Source organism: Macadamia integrifolia, chromosome 7, assembly GCF_013358625.1.
Source record: "Macadamia integrifolia cultivar HAES 741 chromosome 7, SCU_Mint_v3, whole genome shotgun sequence".
Taxonomy (NCBI): Eukaryota; Viridiplantae; Streptophyta; class Magnoliopsida; order Proteales; family Proteaceae; genus Macadamia; species Macadamia integrifolia.
The window spans coordinates 17425837-17450036 of record NC_056563.1 but is presented as its reverse complement, the minus strand read 5'-3'; the positions used below and the strand labels follow the sequence as shown (position 1 = coordinate 17450036).

The following is a 24200-nucleotide window of genomic DNA, read 5'->3' as shown; positions in this document are numbered from 1 at the left end:
AGAGTTGTTTGGTTAGATGTTAAATAGATGTAAAATTTTAAAAAATTGAAGATGCTATATATATTTACTAGAAGAGGAAAAATAATTTTCTTATAAAGGAATCATGGATCAACCCCACCTGATTAAAAATAAGGTATTCTTTAGTGGCCACTGACACCTTTTCTTATCCCTGCAAATGCTAAGTGGATCATCAGCAAAATAGTTAAAAGATTAAGTGCTCTCAACAATCTCTTTCTCTTGATTGGTTGATTAACAACTACCATGGATAGGAAAGTTACAGATGAAGTTCAAGACCATATAATAGTTCCACTACCCCTATTTCATTAAATGTTTCAATCAATCCAAAAACCCAAACCTAACCTTGAGCACATTTTCCCTGCAGCTCTTATCATCACTTGGTGTTTAGAGTTGCCACACTACAGTAAAAACGAAGCAAGCTTAGACCAATATGAGCTTAGGATTTACTAGTTGAGATTTAGAAAATCTGATCAGTGATCATATTAGAAGTTTGTTTTCAACTAAAACACTGTGAAACTACAATTGTTTGATTGAATTGTCAACAATGCATTTGTTCATCATTTCTAAAAGTTAAGTGCAACTTCCATGATTAAGACTTGATCCTACAAAACAAAGATATAATGCAGTGCACACAACAGTGATTAATAGATAAAAAGAATCACTCCTCTCTCTCTCTCTCTCTCTCTCTCTCTCTCTCTCTCTCTCACACACACACACACACACACATATCCACAAACACACACAGTATATTCAACTACTCTTCTTTAAAATATAAACAGCAATAGAAAAGTGTAAACCTCTATCTGTTTGGACTGCTGCTTGTGGGTGCCATGTGGTGATATAATGAACTGTGAACCCAAATATTAGAATTTATAAAAAGAAGCAAAGCTTTCACAACAAGTACATCAAATGCCTTAAATTATCTATGAATGGACATCCAACAACTCATAGTTTTCATACTTCCACTTCTAATATTTTAAAAACTCTCTCTCCTCTCTCTAGAACATTGTGTTCTTTCATGACAATTATCAAAAATAAATTCTCCCCCCTATGTTATTCAATAAAGGATTATAAAAAAGAAATCCCCCACATCATCCACTTTGTAACTTCTCATTTCATAGAAATGAATAGAAAAATCATATTAAGTTCATCTGATACAAAACTAATCAACTTCATCCATGGCATTATTGTTCATGAAAAATATCTAATGTTCAAAAAGATCCCAAACCCAATTGCATTACTCTAAACATTTTGAGTTGGAAGGTGGGTTTGGATGGACCATGGAAGTAGTGATACGCAATCCAAAGCCTCCCTTCATCCAATCAGGTTTATCAAGAACAGTAGAATACATTCTTCTATGAGGAAGAAATGGCTGCAAAAGATATAAATGGAAGTATGGGAAAAGCTACAAAAGCTTGATGGTAAAATGAAAATTAGCAACCAGTCCTTAACATGTATATGCACTCAAAATTTCAACCAAGGAATTCTCCAGAAACTGAAGAGTGTTCCATATATTGACTCTGGTTTTTGCTTGTCCAGCTCCATACATACTCTTGTTTTCTTTTGCACTTTTACCTGCAGATTAAGAGATCATCAGTGTTGACTTCTGTTTAATTGTAAATTAAAAAGGCTGACATAAATCTATGCATAAACAGATTTAAAAAACAGAAATGCATACATTTGCTGTGAATTTAAAGCCAATTTTGATCTCTCCCTTGTAAGTATCATCTTCAAGCACAACATTATATAAACTTGGTTGCACTTCTATTAATCCCTTGTAATTTCCTTCAGTTAATAATGCTCCTAGATGAACTCTGCGTAGAACAAACAAACACAAGAAGAAGATAAGGAAGGCACTTAAGAGATGCAAGATTCTTAAGGTGAGACAACATTAGCCACTCTGAAAATGAGAATTTGAATTCGAATTTCTCATTCCAAACAAAATCATCTCAGACATGCTGGTAATTCAGTAAAAAGTAGTTCATCCTAAACCTAAATGAAATAACTAATGATTGTATTTATCTTACCACATCAATGGCCTTGACCAAGAAACCTCAAGATCCACCTCCTCCATTGCTCCACATTCCTAACTAAAAATGCCTTTGCTTGAGGTCCATTTACTATGAGGAATTCAAAGACGATGTCAAGTGTATCTTCACTAAATCCATCTACTTCTACCATAGCATCCAACAATGCTTTAGGAGAGACATGCCTCTCTTTGACCACAGTCGCCAAACGATCTATAGAGGCGGCAACAGCAGATATTTGGCCATCCATTGCTACCTTTGCTCTCTTTCACTCTCCAGATGCACCAGCTCCACTCCCCTTTCCAGAACGCAATGTGAACATTGGGACTTGGGTGTTTAAATCTTCACTACCATTGGTATCACCAACCTCCATATGGTCCACTGGATGGATGTATGGCCTGGGTTCTTCAGAAGTTATTCCCTTACTTTTCTCTGATGGACAGAATCTCTGTTTGATTGAGAAAATTCCCGTGGCGTGATCTTTACCCACAACTTCCTTAAGTTCTTCAAACAAGGGCCAAGTCATGTTTCTCAACTTCATAAATTTTTTTCCTTTTTGAATCAAAAGAAAAGAAAATCAAATATTAATGTATGATAATAATATCAGTGAACCACAAAATCAATTAAATACTTTTACAATTAATCATTAAAACATATACCTTAACAGCAAATGGATACCATATTTGGCCTTCTACCTTCATCTTCTTCTCTGTGTGATCAAAACTAAACCCACTTTGTTCTAGACAAAGAAGAAGGTTTCTAAAGGTCAACTTAATTGTCCTAAAGCGATTGACCACATTGTCTTTTGTTACTTCCTTATAGTGTTGTGGATGCTTTGAATTCACTTCTTTAGCAACAAAATTGTAAGTTGTCTCTTTGAAAGAATTTTCTATATTTTTTTCCTCCCATTCTTGGACTTGGAGGCATCAAATCATTGTTTCATCCATTTGCTCAATCCACGTGATGTTTTTCCTTTATTCATTGATGCCTAATTCATCCTCCTATTTTGCAATACATATTAGAATAGTTTCAGACATCAAATACTTCGTCAAAAGTTCATTTGAGTATGTGAGTTTTACCTGACCCATGCCACCTGTAGATGTAGCGATAGTACTCCTATTAGCTGGAGTCTCTGTTTTCATTCCAAAACTTCTAAAATATAACTGGATAAAGAACAAAAAAGAATGAGATCGCACAAACTTAATACTCCTAAAAATGATGTAAATGTAAGAAAACATGTATGATTAATACCAATCAATTCCACATAAAAATTCATAGAGTAATGTACACAAATCACTAATTTCATTCCAAATCACAATCAAGAACATAATCCAACTTTGGTGTTTTGTTGTAAAGATTTTATAATTCCATTCCAAATCATAGTCACCAGCATAATCCAACTTTATAGCTATTAAAAGCATAGCACAAAAAAAAAAAAAGAACAAACAATACTCTAATGGAGATTATGCCGCCTCTGCGGATAATCATTCCACATTTGCCTCATAATTGCAGTCATGATTCTAGCTCCTTCTCTTGTTTCTGCCACCTTACTAAGATGTTGCACTATGTGGACATCAGGCTCAGATTCACAATTCACAGACTGTTCTAGTAGGTCTCCATCAACAGCCTGTAAAAGGAAATCATCTGGCATTACCGTTCTGATGTAATTTCAATAATAAGTTCCTCCTCAGAGTCTCTATCTCCCTCTATATGTGGGTCCTCCATACAAACTATTCAATCTAATGTTAAATCCCTTCCATCAACCATAATAAATTATAAATAAATGAAGATCATAAATGAATAAACAAAAAAACCCAAACAAAGAATATTGAATAAGGAGAGAGAATCATAAAACTAGAACTTCATAAATGATCGAGATTCAACAGCCCCAAGGAGGGAGGAGTAAAGACAAAGCTACTCAAGATAGTGTTCTAATTTGGAAGAAAGTTACATATATATACACCCACTCAATCTGAAAGTTCTTATGAGGTCAAAGGAAAGATCACTGAGAATGGAAAACAATGATATAAAGTTCCTTTCCCCCTGTTTCAGTAACAAGTTCATTTGTCACGTCTATGTCTATTGGGTATTTTGTTTCAGAGTCAAAAAGTTGACTAAAAGAGGATAACACATATAATTTGCTCTCCCGCACATTTATTTCATGTACATTTACACATCTCCAGCTGCTGGTGGGGTTAGATGGGTGAAAATTTTTGCACTGGATTGCTCTTCCTTTTGTACCATAACAATACAAAATGAGACCAACATTTCTATAAAGGCATATAATATGTGAATGCAATGGAACTCAGAAGCTACATTGATTATACTGATGTTAATAGGTGACAGTCAAAATTTTGAAAATGCAGATATTGTTTTGTTAGAAATTAGAACTGTATATCTACTTACATAAGAAAATAAATTTTCCTACCTCCAGTTGTGATAGTGCTTTTCTAGACATATCAAGCTTTTATGATGGAAGAGGTCCTAGAATGGGTGATCGGAAACTATGAAAGTGTGATGTATTGTGGCATGGTGTAATATGGAATAATGCTAGGGCTGTGATCCTTTCTAAACTCTTCTGATGCATGAATTTCTTGGTGGAGAATCTTGAGGCCATATGCAGCTTATGCTATAAACTTCTACTGTTAAATGGCTTCATGCCTTTTTTGCTTTAGCTGCACTAAGTTCTGACTAATGTTTCTCTTCAGTGATTGCTAAATCTTCTTCAAATCCAGAACCGTTGGTGGAAGTGAAAACAATAGATCTGTTAGTATAAGATCTCCCCCAAACTCCTTTGCCATCCATTCAGCCTCCTTAGAAATGATAGTCCTCGACATACAAGAGGGGAAATGAGCTTGAGGGCATCCCAAATTTGATAAGTAAAATCACATTCAAAGAAGAGGTGATTCCTACTCTCTAATACCGCCCTATAGAAACAATAGAATGGGGCCACATGAGCACTTCTCTAAGTTGATAAGCTACAATATATAACTTAGTAGTTTCCTTTCATGTTCAGATTTCATTCACCTAACCAAACATTCAAGAACTTAATGTTGCATAAAACCAACATACTCATCAATCACCCAATAAAATCTGTCAGATTATCGCACCTTTCAGCCACAGGAATCAACAGAATATCGAAAGAGTTAATAATGTAGAACCAATAAAAATCAAGATAAGGCTTATTTAAAGACATAAAACCCAGGAAACCCACTTCTCTAGAGACCGATTAAACCCAAACTAGTCTATTACTAAGAAGAAAACATCAAATTTAAATCCAGTTCTTCCCATTTACATTTTGTTATTTCGTTTCTCCCACATATGATTAGAGAAGGAAAAACGAAACCAAAGGAATTTAGCCGGAAAGAATGGAGATCTCACCTGAAACCGAGAAAATACGACTTCGCGACCGAGAGTGAATGGTAGTGCCACCAAATCCAACTCCAACTCCTGTAGGTGAGAGCTCGAGAGACTGAGCATCGACCAACGAGATGCTGAGAGGGAACAAGGGAGGAGTGGTGAGTCACGAGAGGGTGAGTAGGGTTTTTTTTTTCTTCCTATTTTGATTGTGAAGTGAAAATGGAAATTTTAATGTTTAAGTGGAATTTTTTTCACGTGGAAAATATATTTCCCCTAAAATCAAACATCGAAATTTATTTCCCTCACTGTACATAAAAAATTTGCATTCCTCTTGCAACCGAACGAAGCCTCAAGTATAAATGAGAAAAAAAGATGAATTGTATCACCTTATTATTTTCATGTAATGCAGAAAAACATAATACATGGAAGGGAACTTGAGAAATCAATGAATGGTCAAGATAGACCATTTCATTCCTTCGAGTGTAGCTTAAAGTGGCATCATATTACATAGCGAATGGATTTGGACAATGCTACAAAAGAATTCAAAGAAATTGATATTTTCTCCTCTTTCTAAACTCTAGAATATCCCTCAAATTCAATGTTCTCTTCTTCGAACACTACATTTATGACTGCAAAGGTGCCTTTCCATGCCTTTCATTTTGGTGAATGTTACATTTTCAATGGAGACTAATTATTATGAACATTATGAATCAAAATTCTAGAAAGTCCCCTCCAGAAATTAACAATTAATTTCCCTCTTGATTACAAGATAACGGATGCTTGAATTTATTCCAAAGTTCTTCCCTTTGTTTTTGGTACAAACTTTGCCACAAACAGAACAACTATTGTAGAAACTCTAACATAGGAAAAAAAAATGTACCTGAAAAGGGAAAAGCAAACAAGCATGAAATGTGTTGTTAAATAATGGGAATTTTCAGAACATATTTTCTATTGATATTAAAGAACTCATTCACCAGAAGAGCTGCAGTTTATGAAAAAAATTGAAGGTGTAAGAAGTAGCCCAAGCACCAACCCATGCATCGACATGTCAACAAAGAGTATTGACCAAATACCCTGACTTGAGTAGATCATACAATGCCTACACTAATGCAGGAGTAGATTACAAAAAACTACCACAACAGTTTATAACTCCAAACAATACAAATAGGAACAGGAAACAAAGAAATAAGACCATCAAATAAACCTCCAAGGATACAATACCCATATAAGAGCAAAATCAGCCCAAAACCCAACCAGTTAGGAGAGAGAAAGACTTGCTATAGAGTTGGAGAGAAAGAAGTGCGGCCAAGTCTATAAGAGTCCGACTGAGTTGCACTCTTAGGCGTAGATAGTCGCTAGGGAGGGTACAAAATCCCCAAAGTTGAGAGGATTTTGAAGGCTGGTCGTGAAGTTACAAGCTTTATTGATTTTCTGACCTAGGAGAGAGAAAATCAAGAACTGCAGAAGAAACCAAAAGTGAACAACTGTCAATAGAGATTGAGTAGCCCCCTTGGAGAGTTGAACCAGTCCTTAGAAAGCCTGGCAGATCAAACCTTAGAATTGGCCAAAAGAAGAGATCGATTGGCTCCCAAGATTAGGTCTGAATTCTGAAATCGAACCCTGCTGTAACAGAAATAGAAAACAAAAAAATAATTGTAGAAATTAAGATGAAGACTTTCACATCAAGGGAAAGTGGTAGACTCCTAGGTGATTCTTATCTTCTTTTCCCACTCCTTTTTAGGAGGACTTGAGGACTTGGCAATTCTTTAGATTGGATTAGCGTTGTGGGGTTGCCAGAGGTGAACCCATCTTCAATCATTGTAACTTCCCCTATCCTAGTAATGCAGCTGTCTTGATCACTTTCCTTAACCAGCATTTGTTGTTGTTCCACTTCTTGAGTCACCCAATCGAACTCATCTTAGAACACTTCAAGTCCTGGTTGTATCTTGGCAGCAATTTCATCAAACCATGCCTCCACATTTCCATAAAAAGGGAAGTCCTCTCCTTCTTTCATGAAGTACATATTGAGAGTATGGTAGCAAGTGACAGAGATCTTCCTAGTCATCCTTAACACTTTATGTCCTTTAGTGGTCGAAGGAGTGTCCCGAGACCATTCTTCCCTTTGTTCACTGCCAAACTAGGCTGCTTTGGAACTCCTTGATGATATTTTCCTAGCCCCATGCTAGGAAAGTACTACATATTTTTCATCTAATTCACTAGCGGACTCCAGATGGCTTCATAGTTAGCTGGGATTTTATCCTTTGGAACTTCTTTGGCAATGGCTTTGCAAGTGGTGTCTAACTCAAAACCACTCAGTTGCACCTCCTGGTCTTGTTCTTCCCCATTTTCAATGTTGGCCAAAGTGTTAACCACTTCAGGATCTCTGGCCACTAAGACCACCTTTCCCTCATGAATGAACTTCATTTTTTTATGGAGACTAAAAGACACCGCCTTCTTAGGATGCAACCAAGACCTCCCCAAGAGCATGTTAAAAGCTACTGGTATATCAATGACTTGGAAAATAACATCAAACTTCACCGGGCCAATCTTTACAACAAGTGTAATGATGCCAAGGATCTTCCTCTTGGTATTATCGTATGCCCTTATGGTTTAGGTGGTTGGCCTCATTTCTTCCAAGTTGATGCTGATACTCTTTGCTAGTCTCAATGGTAGCACATTCAAAGCAGACCAGTTGTCAACAAGAACCTGGGGAACCACTATGTCAAGGCATTCAACCGTAATGTGAAGAGCCCGATTGTGTTGGGTTTCCTTAGGAAGCTTGAAATCTAAGAACGTCAGGGACTGCATCACATATGTTGCCCCTACTATATGTGCAAGGTTTGTCGGATTTATCTCGATCGGCACTTGCACATTAGCAAGAAACCTCAAGACTATTTCACGGTGTGAAGGGGATGCCATCAACAATCCCCAAATGGAGATATTTTCCTGGGACTTCTTGAGTTGAGCCAAGATTGGGTTCTCTAGCTCTTTCTTCATGTTGCTAGTTCCGGCCTCATTAATCCTTGGTTGTTCTATTGCTAGAGCCTTACCCTTGTAGTCTTTCCCACTTCTAGTTTCCATCACATTGATTGATTTTTTCATAATAATCTTCATGGGTTAACTATCTTCATCATCACTATTGGTTAGGGTGATTATCCCCACCATATAATCATTTTTTTCTTTCGATCCTCCTTCCCTGCTTGGGGTGGGAAGTCGAGGACCTCTACAAATATCCACAGCCCTGGTTCATAGCTTTTTGACTGCATTGGAAAGCTATTGGAATGCAACGTCTACCACCCTTACGAGTGTGTCATCTGGTCCTATCTCCTCAGATCATCTAACTGCCCCTGATAGTAGAGATCACTGACGATTACTTCACTCAGCATTTTGTCAATTTCTTCTATTATTTCCTACATCTTTAAGGCAGTGGAGTATACTTCACATAGCTTTTGTTCCGGATCGACTAGGGAATCTGGTTCATCCAAATAAACTTGCATCAGCTCCCTAGATCCTTTATCACTTTTTGAATCTGACGTAGAGTCATCTCCTCCCATGCAGAGAGAAGGGTAAATGCCAACTATTGGATTAGCTGTCATATCATCACCACCAATAGCATAGACTGAGAAACATGTCAGATGTTCTGGTGAGTAATATTCTGACTCATCATCATAATCATTGCACCAAGGCCATTGCTAGTCATCCTAGTCTGGATACCCATCATCGTCTTGAGAATCAGAGTCATCTCCATCCTTTTCATTATTTTCATCCTCATCGTCATCGTCATCGTCATCGTCATCATCCTCTGTGTCACTTCCTATGTGGATTAAGGAAGTGTATTCCTTGATCTGCTCCCCTATTGCCAATGTGGTTACTTCTATGAGAAGATCAGCTGTAATCTCTTCAATTACTTCTAGATTGTCTTCTGAAGTTACAGTAGGCTGAATTAGAGAATTAGGATCACTCTCCTGGTCTTCCCCTAATGCATTTATTGACCCTATTGATGAAGTCATCTTTGGGGAATTTGGTAGTGCAAGCATATCCCTCCAATCGTACTCGTCCATCCATCCTTCTTTTGGTTTATACACCGAATCTTGAGAATGGGATTGGTATGAGGGTGATAAGGGATATAAAGTGGGATGGTATGAAGATGATGTAATGTGAGAGAGGTAGGATATGAAGAATAGGGGTGATAGGATGAAGAGGTTCCTCCATTTTGATGGTGGGGGAAAGGTTGATGATATGGTGGAAGTTGATAATATGGTGGGGGTGAAAAATATGGTAGGGGTTGGTAATGTGGTGCGGTGGACCCTTCTGTAGATGAGGAAGGATGAACTACAAGTGTATGATCTTTTGATTCTTCTGATGATGATTCTCTTCTTCTAGGGGTCCTTATGACTCCAACCCTTTTACTCATGACTCTCCAATAAGTACGGGCATTCATATGATTCTTCCAAGCTCTAGGTACAATGAGTTGAGTGGGGTCACTCCCTATAGTTTCTTCATCCAAATTGTTCACATGATTAGGGAGTGGATTGGTATTGACATTGGGAGATTGCTTGACCTTGACTTCAATGGTCCCGTTGTCTACTAAGTCCTAGATCACATGTAGGAGACCTATACATCTTTCAGTGGTGTGCCCTTTTTGAGTGTTGTAAGCACAATATTCATGATCCCTATACCAAACTGGAGGAGGGTTGCTGATCACTCTTAGAGCCATTGTCCCTAGCAATCCTTGCTTTAACTTCTCATATGTGGCCGTTACGGGTATTCCCAAATCAAAAAACTGCCTTCTTGGGTGAGGGGCCTTTAGGGTGGGCGCATCTGCTTGTATTATGAAGGGTTGTGAAGAAGTGGCCGGTGAGACTGACTATTGAACTGTACTCACTACATTGTTTTTGGACCCTTTCGTCGTCCTACTCAAGTGTTCATGCTTGCATCTTGGGAGGATCCTTGTTACTGGGCCTCTTTCAAAATTCTGTTCTCTACATGCATTCCAGTGGCTATTTAGGCATCAAAAGTTTGTAAATGCTAATAGTAAAGAACATCATAATAGGGTTTTGATAGGTTTTCTATCAACATCTCTACTTGCTCTATTTCTAAAGGCCTATCTGCCATCTTGGTGGCCTTGTCTCTAAATCTCATCAAAAAGGTTGTGAATATTTTTTTAGGCTACTACCTCAACGTCTCAAGCTCTCGACATTTCACATCCACCTCAATATTGTGGGAGTACTACTTGGTGAAGGCTTTCAGTACCATTGCCCATTTCTGAGTTTGTGATGACTCCAACTATGTGAGCCACCTCAGTGTTGGTCCTGATAGGGTTAATATGAAGGCCTATCCCATCTGGTAATCTGTGAGTTGCCACGACTTGGTGATGCTGAGGAAGACTTTGAGATGAGCCTTGAGGTCTCCTGACCCATTAAACCTATCAGTTTGGCACTTGAATTTTTCTGAAATTCTTACCCCAGAGAAGAAACTCATTTCCTCAGAATCCACTGTTTGGCCTTCTGAGCCTTTTCCTGCTTGAATCATGTTCTCTAACTTCTCTAACTGCTCTAACTGCTCTCTGAGTTTCCTTTCTTTCTCTGTCTTTAGAAGCTCAAAGCAGACGTATGCTGCAAATTCCTCTTCTTCATCTTCAATCAATACCTTAGGAGGAGGGACCTTGGAATAGGCCCCTCGTTGACCATTCAGATGGGTAGGTGAAGATTCTCTCTGATCAGTTGGTCAGACATGCTCTGGTTCTCCTGAGTCAACTCAGGAAGAATTTCTACAATGACCTATAGCTCCATTCTACTCCACATCTCCCATAGTCGATGCCGGCTCATTCCTAGGATCAACTAGTAGGGTTTTGAAGTGTATGCAATATCTGAGCTATCCCTCTCTTGACTTCAGTCATTTCTGTCTATAAGGTCTCCATAGGACAGACCTAGGGCTGTTCAGGTGTTTCCATGTTGGGTGGATCCATGTTTATTGGGCTGTAATCACCTGGTAATAGATAATCTCGAAGAGATGAAGGAGGTGATTCAAGACTTAGGTGAGTCAATTGATTACCCTGATACGTCCAAAGAGACCATAGAAAATACTTGAGGTGTGGAATTGTGCCTAAACCAAAAGTGGTTTATTTTAGGATTCTTGAATTCCCAACCCCTTGTTCATACATTCACTAAATTAACAAACATTAAATGGTAGGGGTGGATAGGATTTGATGCCCTAGGTCCACCCAATATCATAAGCGAGAAGTTCATACAAATGGCTTGTTGAGAATATTCCCATAAGACATTCTATGTAATAAAGTCATGCTTTTCTTATTCTTTTTCCCACTAGGGGTCATTCCTCTTGATTTTCTCAGGACTTCTCGGGACTTGACGGTGACTCTGACGAGATTGCCCCTGAGTCACGTATCTGTACTTTTTCCTTAAGGAGGAGGGATACCTTTTATCCGAAATCCACTTAAGAAAGCAATTGTTTACGATAGGAATATAACATAGGAATATTCCTTTTTAAGATCGCAAACAAGTTTTATAGTTAGCTTGTCGTACTCTTAGCTTCTCCATCTATTTTCTACATGATGCGACCATGCGATGGATGCAATAGGACTGACAAGGCTTCCTTGACAGGATCTATGTACGTAAGGTATGTGACCCTTTTGATATCCTATAGGTATGAGATCAAGGGAGTGACTTCCTTGCCCATTACTCGTGACTACACATGAGGTTAAGCAATTGGCCATGGGGTGGTGTAACCATGAGTGATTGTGTTCAAAAGTGTAATGTAGGGTAACCATCATTCAATCTCAAAATATCAAAAAGTACACCAACCTCTCTGAGGGTGTTAGCACAAATACGGACATCCTTACTGTTTGATGACGCATTCAATCTCAGAATGTTATAAAGTGCATAGACCTCCTCGAGGGTGCGGGCATGATAGGGAGTCCCTCACCAAATGATTTCACTTCAAGCACGATGCAGTTAGTGAATACAATTACAAACATGGGGTTAGCCAAACCTGTTTTCAAACAATTGTGGTGAAAAATGTTCTTGCATTTAAAGGTAGCATCTAGTATCGGAAGCTTGACATGGTCCCCAGTGGAGTCGCCACTATGAGGGTCACGGTCGAAGAAATGAACTATAATGCATCCCCATCCTCTCTCCTCTCTCCTTCACTTCTATGTGAGGGGAGGGGGTCGTGTCGTGGTGTGCTTTGCTTGCGGGCCCCACACCACCATATTACCAGTTGGTGATACTTGGAGGCCTATTTCGTAAGAGTGTAAAAGTTGTCATTTGAGATGAGGGTTTTAATGATGGTCCAATTTGGGGGTCAAGACCATGCAAATAGGGTTTGGAGTCACCACCTAGGGTTATGGGCCTAAGACCCGGGGGTGCGCACGATTCCTGAGAAAAAGGCACAAAATTTGGCTTGGTCCAGAGATTTAGGGTAAGTGTCAGGTTACAGATTTGGGCACGATTTCTGAGAAAAGGGTCCAATCTGCCCGATTCAACTGGTCTTATTGCTAGATGCTTGAGAACGAATATTTTCCATAATTATTACTATTCCACATGTATGGCTAAGTTATCACACATATATACATTGATTGGATTCAAACTACTATATACACTAAAACAAGGCATGTGTATAAAGTCTACATTGTGATGAGTTGGTTGAGAAATTATACCTAAACTTAACCCCTGTTTTGGGTTAATAAGGGTGGACCCTGACTAGCACCAGTTCGGACTGTCTTTCGTGTTCTCCTGGCTCAGGAGATTTCTTTCTTGAGAGATGCTGATTGTGATGGTATTTGGACAGAGTTCTGGCTAAGAACGGTCGCCTTTAGATTTGGATTCAGACAGAGCTTCGGCTAGGGAAGGCTATTTCTGGGCTTGAGATGAGGTGGCACTCTAGCAGAGCTTCCGTTCAAAATGGCTATTTCTGAAAAGATTTCAAGGACACTCGGATAGGGGTTTGGCTAGGAATGGTTATTTTTGAAAAGAAACGGCTAACCTTAAAATGGATTGAAGAACTTTAAAGTCCCAAAGAACACTTTAAAGATTTGAATAGAGTTTCAGATCTTAACAAAGATCTCTTCGTAGACACAAAGAACCTCAAAATGGGGGGGGGTTTCTATCTTAGGACCGCTCAAGAACGCTCAAGAACACTCAAGAACATACTATTTTTGACTAAAAATTGGATCTACCTAAGAATTTGGACTGAAGATCTTCAAGATCCCGAAGAAGACTTCGAAGATCCGAATGAGTTTTTGGATCTTGATGAAGATCGCTCCAAAGATCAGAAGAAAATCAAGAGGGGGGAGGGGAGGAAAATTTCTCTATGAAACAGTGAAGGGGGATTCTGGTGTGTTGGTCTGTTTTTTCTAAGGGAGGGGGGTATTTATAGTTTTTTTTGGCCATATAGGAGAGGGGAAATTCCTTTATCCAGTGGACGAAAGGGGAGCTCTTACCTAAATTGAGGGGATAGGATTTTTGTTCAATGGGTAAAGGAGGGAGTTGAAGGCAAAAATTGGTGGGGAGGACTTTTGTCCAGTGGGTAAAAGGGGTTTTTGAAAAAACAGGAGGAGAGAAATTTTAGCCGAAAAAGGTGGTTTTCAGAAAAGCAGGAGAAATTTTAACAAAAAAAAGGTGATTTTCAGAAAAGTGAGGAGAGAGAAATTTTAGCCAAAAAGGTGGTTTTCAAAAAATGAGAGAGAAACAACAATCCCAACCATTGACAGTAGTGTACGGGACCAGGCCGAAGTGCCCGAGGTATGGGTAGTTTAGGCAGGTAGTGTGGGTGATGTCACGGGTGCATGACAGATGACCCGTGGGTAATGGCTGAGGTGGTACGGGCATGGGCAATGGGCGAGTGCATGCATGGGTGTGCTGGCAATGTGCACAATGTGTGGGTCAAGCTGACATGGGTGTGTGGGCGACATGCGCACTGTGCAGGCAAAGTGTGTGCGACCATGCTGCAGGGGCATGCATGCTATGCAGCGGGGGCATGCAGGCTGAGCGACAAGGGCGTGAAGGCTATGAGGTGGGGGCACCCAGGCTATGCAATGGGGGCACGTAGAAGGCAAAGGGGCATGCAAGCTATGCGATGGGGTGCACAGCATGTGGCAAAGGCCTGCAAGCCAGGCTGGGCTGGCTAGCTGGTCGGTGTGTGAGACATTAGGGCAAAAAAAATGTGATTTTCCAGGGAAGATTGTAGGAAATTTGACGGTCCACTTTTGGCGTACCATATATCATTATAATCGTATTTCCAAGTACTATCCATCTGTATGATCATCTTGATTGGATTTCATCGTATATAAAAAACCAAAATTAGACCCCCTTCTCTCCCGCATGAGGGTTTTTAGGGATTCAGGTCCAGGAGTGTTTCTATCAGCATCTCTATTGCTTGAGAGTCTATAGCCTTTTGGACTGAAGAACGCTGAGGTAACTTATCAAAGAGTAGCTACAACCATATTGCATGATATGATGAACAGAGATGTGAAACTCTATGTGGATGGCATGAAAGTAAAGTCAAAAGATTGGTAGGGGCATATTCCTAAGCTAAGGCAATTCTTTGAAAGAATCAAGAAGTATCATCTAAAGTTAAATCCTCAGAAGTGTGTATTCGAGGCAACAACAGGAAAGTTGTTAGGTTTCTTAGTGAGTGAAAGAGGCGTTGAAGTCGACCCTATCAAGATTAAGGTAATTCAGGAAATGCCCACACTTTAGTCTGAGAAGCAAATATGAGGATTTTTGGGTCACATCCAGTATATTAGCAAATTCATACCTCAGTTGACTATAATCTGTGAACCAATTTTCAAGCTGTTGAAGAAGGATCAGCCCATGAAATGGAATGACCAAGCTAACAAGTGTTTGACAAAATCAAAGGATACCTCATGAACCCACCAGTATTGATACCATCGGTGGAAGGTGAACCACTTCTCTTGTACTTATCCGTAGGAGAATATTCATGGGCTCTTTGCTAGCATAGAAAGAGATGAAAGAAGGGGCAGAGGATGTCATATACTACTTTAATAAGATGTTCTTGGAATATGAGACGCGGTACACATCTTTGGAAAGAACTTGTGCTACGTTGATTTGGGCAACGAAAAGGTTACGACACTATAAAGTTTCCTATCCAGTGCACTTGATCTTAAGGATGGATCCCATCAAGTACCTCTTCGAGAAATCAGCCCTAATAGGAAGGATGGCCCGTTGGTTGCTTTTGCTATCAGAGTTTGACATCACCTATGTTACTCAGAAATCTATCAAGGGGCAGGCCATAGCCGATCATTTGGTTGCCCACCCCACAGAAGATGGAAGATCCTTGGATGATGCCTTTTCGGATGAAGAAATCACAACAATAGAGGAAGAAAACATAGCTACTGAATGACAGTTATTCTTTAATGGAGCGACTAATCAAAAGGGGTGTGGTGCAGGAATATTACTTGTCACTCGTGATGACCTTTATTTACCTTCATCATTCTGCCTCGATTTTCTCTGTACCAACAATATTGTCAAATATGAAGCTTGTGCTTTGGGGCTCGAAACTACTTTGACTATTGGAGTAAAAAGGACCAAGGTTCACGGTGATTCATCCATCGTCATCTGCCAGACACAGGAAAAATGGAAGACCAGAGATAAAAAGTTAAAGCCATATCAAGAACATCTGAAAGAGGTGGTTAAACACTTCGAGAAGATCTCGTTTGAATACTTCCAGAGAGATAACAATAGGTTTGCTAATGCCCTTGCAACCTTGGCTTCCATGGTAGAATGTAACCCTATGGCTAGGCCTCGACCATTCTTAGTGGAACAAAGAAGCAGGCCCATTTATCAGAATTTGATAAACTCTCTCACTACAGATGGTCGGTCTTGGTTCGCTCACATAGTGGATTTCATCAGGGAAATGAAGTACCCAGTTGAAGCAACTGATAAAGAAAAGAAATTTCTAAAGAGATATGCCACCTAGTTTATTTTTCAAGAGGATTTGTTATACAAGAGATCCTATGACGGAATACAGTTGTTGTGTGTGGACGAGGAGCAAGCTCCAACCATCATAGAGGAAATTCATTAAGGTCTTTGTGGATCCCACATGAATGCCAACATGTTATCTAAGAAGATCCTCAGGCTGGGATATTACTGGAACACAATGGAAGTGGATTGTGTGGACTTTGTCAAGAAATACCACAAGTGTTAGATATTTGCTAACATCATACATATCCCGCTAACAGAGTTGCATTCGCTCAGTTCACATTGGCCATTCTTCACTTGGGGATCGATATCATTGGGAAGATCAGCCCCAAAGCATCCAATGATCACGAGTTTATCTTAGAAGCCATTGATTATTTCACCAAGTGGATAGAAGCTTAGTCATATGTAGTCCTCACGTCTGCTAAGGTAGCCAAATTCATCCAAGAAAATATCATTTCCCGATATAGAGTACCTCAAGAATTGATATCAGATCAGGGATCCTATTTCTGAGGCAAGACTGAAAAAACTACACAAAGTTCGGTATCAGAAGGCATCGTTCTATCACACTTATAGGCCACAGACCAATGTGGTAGTGGAAGCAGCCAACAAAAACATCAAATTCATCCTATAGAAAATGGTCAAAACACACAAGGATTGGGCTGATAATTACCCCTTGCATTATGGGCATATCGGACTTCTGTATGATCCTCGATAGGGGCAACCCCTTTTTCTTTGGTATATGGGGTCGAGGCGGTTCTGCTCGTGAAAATCCTAGTACCATCCCTAAGGGTGCTTCTTGATAGTCAGTAACCTGAAGGGGAGTGGGTGGGGGCCAGACATGATGAGCTCAATTTTCTTGATAAAAGGCCTATGAAAGCCATGGATAATCTGAAAAAATATCAACTAAGAATGGCCAGGGCCTTTGATAAGATTGTGAAGCCCCGCCACATAACGGAGGGTGAACTTATTCTTCAAGAACAAAGAGCCCTAATTCATAACCCAAGAGGGAAATTCAGGCCCAACTAGAGTGGCCCTTTCACTGTCAAAGAGATTTTACCAGGAAAAGCTATGAAACTCATAGACCACAACGGTGAAAAAATACCCAGATTGGTCAACATGGACCAACTCAAGAAATATTATGTCTGAAAGGGTGAACGACCTAAACTACGTCAGACCTGATTCCTTTTGAGGGATATGTAGGCAACTTGACATGTGCAAGTGCGGTCTCAACCATCTCACAATAAATTAGTTCCTAAATTAATAATCAAGGTATCTTAAAAGATCATCATAGTTTATGTCCCCCAAGAATCATTGTTTAGTATACATGGCCATTAGGCATCTGTCCTTCACCTATCGACCTATCAAATTCTTATCCAGGATTCTATCCCCCAAGAATCACCACCTGGCATGCAATGCCATTAGTTGTCTATCGTTCACCTATGGTCCATCAAACTCTTATCCAAGATTTCATCCAGCAAAAGAAAACTACCACCCATTAGCGGTTTATCAAGGCCAGTTTATTCCCCATCCTTGATCAATAAAAAGAAAAAAGAGAACTTAATACAACAGTGGTAAAGGCTTGTTTGAGTCATTATCTAATGAGTAATGATTTGATAAATCATCATATCTCTTTTTTTTGTGATGGTTTTAGGAAAACTAATGAGCTCGTTGGATAAGACATTAAGGAAATGGACCTTAGACATGAATATGAGGGCACCAGGATTGTTAGAATTCATGAATGTGTCATTTCTTAGTTGGATCGGGTGTGAAATTACATCACCAATTACTCTAGCAGGTGCCTCAACACTGGGATGTGAATTTACATGTATTTAGGTTTGGATTAGTAGAGATCTGCCCAACTCTCGAAGAATTCTGAGTTTGTATGTTATCTTCGCCCAAAGGCAAGTTATTCCAACCATCTTTGAATAAAGATTATTCAGAAGGAATTCAGGACTTCTTCGGATGGAAAGATGAGGAAGTAAAGCAATTTGTTAGATATGGGAAGATTGACATTCTAAAGGTGGCCCAGATCTTCTCCCAATATCTATCAATAGGAGGAATTCATCAACAGAGATCACGGGATGCTTATCTACTTTGTATGATAGCTCGCTATGTTTTTCGGACTCCGGGGCATGGTGCACTGCCCGTTCTGATTGAGGTGGTAAAACAGTTGAAGAAAGGAGGTGACATCATCCCTACAGTTCTTGCAGAAACATTCAAGGGATTCGATGACATGGCCATGGCCATAGATTTGGACTAGATCAATATCAAGAGAGTCCTACTATTTTTCAGATTTGGCTCCTCGAGAAACTAAAGTTAACTAAGCCATTAAAAGGAGGCCCACTCGGAGATCATTGGTACCAGGATAAGAGAGAAGCTTCAAAATTCAACCTTATCATTGACTGGGAGGAGTACCTATAGGAAAGAACTGTGTAAGAGATTGCATGAAAATGCCCAGGGAGGCCATAAGAAGATTTTATGATGAAGACCCCTAGCTACAATTACGTTAGGTTGATGGGATTGACTCGTTCATCCTTTTATTTGCCTGCATACATTGGCCAACAATATAGGCTCGATGTGATGGGCCCAGAAGAGTTAGTGAAATTTCACCCACCTCAAGATTTGTCTCCTCACTTTATTACTTACCTATCATGTCTATGGTAGGAAAATTGTTCCCCTTTTCATGTAATTCACTTGGTAATAGAATGAGGAAGTATTTGGATTTTTGTGTTATCCCGATTATTCTAATTATGACTTGAGTTGTAGAATTGATTATGCTTAAACGTTGCAAACCACGAAAAAAAACAAAAAAAAAGGTTCTCTTTGTGTCAAAGATATATGTTCATTCATAAAGACATCAAAATAAAAATGATGAACAAACAAGGGGAGGAAAAAAAAGAAAAAAATACATGTGTTTGCACTTGCAAGAACTACAGGAACAAGTCCCTAAGAAGTAAAGTCATTATCTAAACCATACTCTGAATCATCCTTGTGGAATATTGGGGAACTCATGGATGCTAGTTCGGTGTTTTCCAGTCTCTGGGTCAGATTTTGAATCAGTGCATCTTGCTGGGCAATTTCTTGTTGGTAGGAGCTGACTTGGCTCTCCAAGGCGACAATCCTTCCATCCTAAGGAATATAGGAGAGGATCATGAAGATGAATTATGAAGAAGGACAAAAATCAAAAGAAAGAGATAGAAAATACCTTGGATCATCACCTCACATAAGCCATGATGTATCTTCCTGATCTCATAATAGACCTCTGGAGACACTTGAGAAAGAGCATATCAGCCAAAGGAAGTCAAAAGTCAATTGAAAAATGGTCAGAAACTCACATAGTCATAAGGAATGGGCAGCCCAAGGGAAGCATCTACATCTGTTCTCCACTCTAGAAGATGAGGGAGGCTAGGATCGACCGCATTGGGATAACACCAAGCTGGGAAGCATGAAGGGGATGGTGGCTATCCTAAGGGACCCACCCACACAAGTGGAAGGTCCAGTTTGCAATGGACCAACACACATACGTGTGACTGAACTGTCGAAGGAGCTAAATGCCGTATTCTCCCTTAAAAAAGCATCAGTCAAGACCAAGGCAAAGAGAATTTGAAACATGAAGGAAATACTCAAAAAAGGGCAACGTACCACTGGACCATCAGGGCCTAGAGGGTGCATACCGTCTCCTCTAGGAAGGCTCTGTAGTCCCTATCCCAATCGAGTAATGATTCATCCCATACTCCACAAGCCAAACTCTCAATCTCGTCCATGGGAATGCACTCACATAATACATGGTCGACGGAGGAAGACAAGGAGAGAAACATGTATCAGCATTAGATCACTGGGGTATGACTCTCTCCTAGGTACTAGGCATGGCCCCATATCCCCCTGAATAGGACTCGGTTCTCTGATAAATATTTAGCCTGAGTAGCTTCATCAGGGTCTGGGAATGTAAGAGGATGAAGAAATGGTCTCCAAGAGACCTGCAGATTCAAGGAAAAATAAGTACGGCACAAAACATGAGGATATTTAATGCCAAAGCATGACTTACCTTTGTAAGGCCATTCAGGAGAGAAATGGGCAGTGGTCACTGGAGAATGGCATCGGCTCCTAAGTACCCAACTGTCTCCCCATCTCACAACTACGGGGATGGGCAATGCTCAAGGGTCCTTCAGTGTGGGAGCCATAATCTCCATATTCTCATAGCACCAGGGTTGATTTGAAAAATCAAAGTGAAACAATGCATCCAAATGAAAAGAAATGAGCATAAGAATAAGACATTATCTAGAGGATGTAGCCCACTCCCTGTAGGCCTCGGTCTCCATATGATAACAGATCTAGAGACCGCAGCAAGTATAAATAAGTAGCCCCGCCCCAATCCTAGGTGTCCACATCCCAGAGATTTCAGAAGAAGGCAACCATGCGGATATCTATACCACCTCGGAGGTCACCAAAGAGACAATGACCCATGGTGAACAAAAGGAAAGAATGGGTCACCTATGCCAGATTACTGGGGTTTACCCCCAGGCCGATCCTCCACCAAAGAGCACTGATCTTACTAAGGTGGATGTATGTCTGATCACCCCTGATATCTACGCCTGTCAAATCTGTGAATTCCCTAGCTGTCAGAGGAACACAAGGGTGTGATAGTGATTTCGCCAATAGGAAGATGGAAGGAGTGAGTGCTCGGCCACCATTGCTCCATTAGGGCCCCTGCCAATGACGGATTGAACTTCCTAGTTTCTATAAAAGTTGATCTGCTCACGTATGATGAATCAACCATCTCTCCCTCATTCAGTAGGGGAGCATCCTGTACCAATCCCGAGCTAAGTTTGGATGGCCATATCTAGCCAAGGTCAGTGGTACTTCCCCATCATGATTTTTATTTAAACAAAAAATAATAATAAATGAAAATAAACTAAAATAAAAAAAAAAGAGCAAAAAATGAGTGAACAAATGTAAAGACTTACCCAAGAAACCCATACAGAGTTGTAAATGTGGTTTCGACTATTGTGGAGAGTCTGTTTGGAGTACCAATCAGCTAGGCCCTCAGCTAGATTTCTCCCTTAGGGAAGAACTACTGCAACCCCTCCAGCTAGATTTCTCCACATGTCTTTCTCTTTCTTCTTTCAGCTATATTTTTCAAAATCACAAAAAACACCAAGATGTTTTTCGATTTGAAAAAAATCCCAAAAAGATGTCAAATTCTCCAAAGGGCTCCTTCCTCAAGAACTATGAAGATATTTAAGAGAAAGATGAAGAACTTCAAGGAAAACCTGAAGATCTTCAGAAAAAATTTGAATAAAACCAAGAAAATGCAAAATGGTTTGGATCTTCGAGAAGATTCCAAAAACCCGAACCCACTCACTCGTAAACAGTTCCCCACTCAGAAAAGTTAGAATGAGGAATAAACAAAGGAGGGGGGGGATCATTTTATGGGTAAAAAAATTCGTTTTCCCAAAAAAAAAAAATTTTGAGATTCCAATCTCAAGATGCAAATCAAAGATTCTTACCACCAAATACCAAGTTCAAAATTATTTTTGTGGTAGTTGTAAATTATGTCACATGGAAAGTAAAAATCAAAGGGAAGGAAAAAATTTATGTGGTAGTTGAAAATTCAAATTCACGTGAAATGGAAAGTAAAAATAAAAAAGAATGTAAAACACACATTCATGTGATAGGTGGAAATTATATCACATGGAAGTAGAAGGTAAAAGTCAAAGGGAAAGTAAAATTCAAATTCATGTGGTAGGTAAAAATTATATCACATGGAAAAGAGGAAAGTAAAAGTCAAAATTTTATTGATAGGTAAAGGAATTTTTCATAGTCAAAATTCAAAGTAAAAAAGCAAATCAAAAGCAAAAAATAAGATTCCAAATCAAAAGCAAAGATCAAAGATTCCAAATCAAGGCTCAAAATTCAAAGTTCAGATTCCAAGAATCTAAATCAATAACCAAATTTCATGATTCAAGGGCTTAAATTAAAGGTGGCCCAATTTTATTGACCTGGCCCTAGGTGGCCCAATTTCATTGACCTAGCCCCAGACAACCCAATCTCATTGACCTGACCCCAGGAGGCCCAATCTCATTGAATCGGACCCAAGTGACCCAATTTCATTGCCCAGCCCCAGGTGCCCCAATTGCATTTACCTAGCCCAGTGGCCCAATCCCTTTGAATCGGCTCCGAGTGACCCGATCTCATAAACCAAATTCTTTGACCTAGCACATGTGAAGCCCAGTTAAGGAAAATTCAAGAATCAAATGTTTTTTCCTATTGCAAGATTGGAAGAGCAACGAATTCCTCTCTTATAACCATCGGTCCCAAATAGTCCAGATTGGTTCGAACCAACCTGGAGACCAAATTCCCTAAATTGGCACATGTAAAGCCTAGCTAGGAAAAAATCAAAAATCAAAGTACTAACATCTTTTGTAGGATTGGAAGAGCAGCGAATTTCTTTCCTACAGTCAGTAGCCTATGTAAGTCCTAAAACTCTAAAGTAGTTGAGAGATATTATCTGTTGTATTTTTCAACTCCATCAGTAATGAGCAAGATGGTGGCAGTACATGCTCTAGATGACAAAATGTGGTCATTCTTTTCTTTGCCCTTTGGCCATTGGCACAAGCCTTGGCCAAAGAGGGGCATTCTGTAGACACCCATTTTGTCATCATCCTCCGGCTATAATGAAATGCGGATCTTGAATGCGACTTTTAACTTTCGATCAACAGAGATGATGATTGACTAAGAAAACCAGTAAACATCCCCTACCTAAAAAACCCTAGAAGCTGCACGTAGGAAAGAGGAGGGTTCAAATTTGACTTTCTATATACATAGGAATTCGATCAAGATGACCACATAGATGGATAGTGGTCAAAAAAATGATTCCGATGATATATGGCACGTCAAAATCGGACAATCGGATCTCCCGCAATCGTCCCCAAAAATCCCATTTTCTCGTATGTATGCCGTGCACACTGGAAAGCCTTTTGGAAACCCGGAAACATTCCCCACCTACCCAAATAACCCAAATTCATCCCCTCCCTAAAACACCTGGAAACCCTATGCAGGAAAGAAGAGGGTCCATTTTTGACTTTTTATATACGAAGGAATCAGGTCAAAATGACCATACAAATGGATAGTACTTGGAAATACAATTTTGATGATATATGGCATGTCAAATCGGACCGTCGGATCTCTTGTAATCATCACCAAAATTTTCTAATTTTTACGCGTGTGTTACGCCTGCTGGCCAGTAAGCCTGCACTCACGCATGTTGCACGTGTTGGCCAGTAGGCCAGTCTGCATACATACTATGTGTACTAGCTTGCCAGCCAGCAACCCCACTCACAACCCTGTGCACGCCTCTGCTTGCTGCTGCTCGTGCCCCTGCCTGCTGTTGTGCGCCCCCCCCCCCCCTACTGCCTTTTGCACCCCCATGTGCTACCCCACACACCCTTTACTGCACACCTTGCGCACGCGCTGGCCAGCCCGCGCACAGCAGCAGGCTAGCCCGTGTACTGTGCCTTGCCCAGCCTATGCACTATGAATGCCCAGCCCATGCACTGTGCCTGCCCATCCTTGCACCATGCCTGCCCACCCATGTATCGTGCCAATCATGCCCCGTGCACTTTAACCCAACCTTGTGTGCCACTGTCAATGGCTGGGATTTGTGTTCCACTAGCTTGACAGGTGAAGAGATTCCTCTTCACCCACTTTTGCATATGCACTACTCTGCTAGCTTACCCTATGCCACAAGCTCCTATTAATCAAAAAACCCACATTTACCTATTGGTTAAAAATTCTCTCTCCTCCCTATTGGCCCAAAAATCCTATAAATACCCCCCTC

The 24200-nt window shown here is 40.0% G+C and overlaps 1 long non-coding RNA gene across 1 annotated transcript; it reads right to left on the bottom strand.

Moving 5' to 3' along the window:
* Window positions 1-1114: 1114 nt before the first annotated feature.
* On the bottom strand, window positions 1115-2434 carry LOC122083575. The gene is made up of 3 exons (XR_006141680.1): window positions 2046-2434; window positions 1697-1832; window positions 1115-1593 (listed from the first exon to the last, which is right to left on the bottom strand). It is a non-coding gene; the product is annotated as an uncharacterized LOC122083575 (long non-coding RNA).
* Window positions 2435-24200: the final 21766 nt, after the last annotated feature.